Source organism: Triticum urartu, chromosome 2 (assembly GCF_003073215.2).
Source record: "Triticum urartu cultivar G1812 chromosome 2, Tu2.1, whole genome shotgun sequence".
In the NCBI taxonomy this organism is placed as follows: Eukaryota; Viridiplantae; Streptophyta; class Magnoliopsida; order Poales; family Poaceae; genus Triticum; species Triticum urartu.
This window is the reverse complement of record NC_053023.1, coordinates 37,552,339-37,553,919: the sequence shown is the minus strand read 5'-3', so window position 1 is coordinate 37,553,919 and position 1,581 is coordinate 37,552,339.

Genomic DNA, 1,581 nt, shown 5'->3' with positions numbered 1-1,581 from the left:
CCTTATCTAATTTTGGTAGGTTGTAACGCTGGACTATAGTTTGGCTTTGTTCTGGTCCGGAGGAGGCCCTAGAACTTGATTGGACGAGATTGTAATATGTGATTCTGAGTAATGCAAGAATTTATTTCGCAAAAAGAAGAGGAGGGAGTACAAAATAACACATGTATGTAAAGTATACTAATGCTACAATTTCAGTGAGTATGCTTTCTTTGGGAGCCCTGAATGTATGATGACGGCCCCGTCAATAATAGATTTTGGGACAGATCAATCTACCGGGTGCAACATTTAGCAGTGCATCCATTGATCAACGCATGCATCTACAATTAAATATGAACCAACTGCTACTGGCTACCACGACAACAATCTATCTACGTTCATTATTCCAGCTGGATTGCCGCCGCTGAACTGTTCACACACAAGAATAAGGAATTCAGCGATACATAAGCCTCCCGCGGGCATCAACAGGAGCGCGAGGAGGAGCACGAGGAAAGGCGCAGGCCCGCTCTCGAAGTCCTCCAGCATGTAGATGGCTAAGACGAAGAGCATGACGCCCGCACATCCCAATAGGCAGATGATCGCCCACCTGCTACACTCCTCCGGCTCCGCCATCGCCATGAAGACCCCAAGCTGCTCCTGCTCCTGCTCGCCGCCGTCGGCCATTGTACACGTTCCCTAGTTTTCACGCCTGGTCTCTTGATTTTTCTTTTCTAGACTAGACGGTTGTTGGTTATTTGGAGGGAGGTTAGGTTGTCTAGTACGTAGTACTACGATTTACTTATAAGAAGACTCCAACAACGCGTGTATTGGAACGCGCGAAGAGATAAAGTGCGTACTACGTACCAACATTCTCAAACAAACAAAAAGTACGTACGACATGTAGGAGTGCTTTTTGTTCGGATTGATCCACCGGCCGGTTACCTACGAGTCTACGATCGATGTAGTTAAAAAAAACTTAGAATTTGTCAAAATTTTATGCAAATACGAAAATCAACTCAATACTTAATCCAACAGTCTTGCTAAGTCTCAGTCGATTGAGACTTCATTAAGTCTCAATCGATGCTATATCCATGAGATCTTACATAGAGATTCATGTAATTTTTTTGTGGTTTTTTTCTTTTTCTCTTTTGCATGTTATGTCACTTGGCCGAGATTTAATTAAATCTCAGTCAATTGAGACCTAGCCACGCCCTTAATCCAATCAAAGACCAATTCAAACTAGCTAGCCAATATGTAATCACAATTTTTTTCTACAAAGGATGTAATCACGAGCTTTTCTAGAGCTAGGGAGGAATCTTACAAAGATACTGTAATGTGGTATGGGCTGATGTGGAATTAAGTGATTAGGGCATGCCCACAGTCAAGAATAGATGCAGCCGCCGGTCTGCCTCATCTTCGATGGCTTGAGAGCCATGAAGGCGCGGTGGACCCCGGTTCTTGCCGGCGCGAGGGACCTTACTTTGTTTTCAGGTGTTTTTGTAACTTTGTTTAGGGTTTGTGTCTTGCTTAGGAAGACGAGGTGGTGGTGACTTCCTTAAGATAGAATATGGTTTTCCCTGCCTCGCACCTGTTCCGATGATGCGC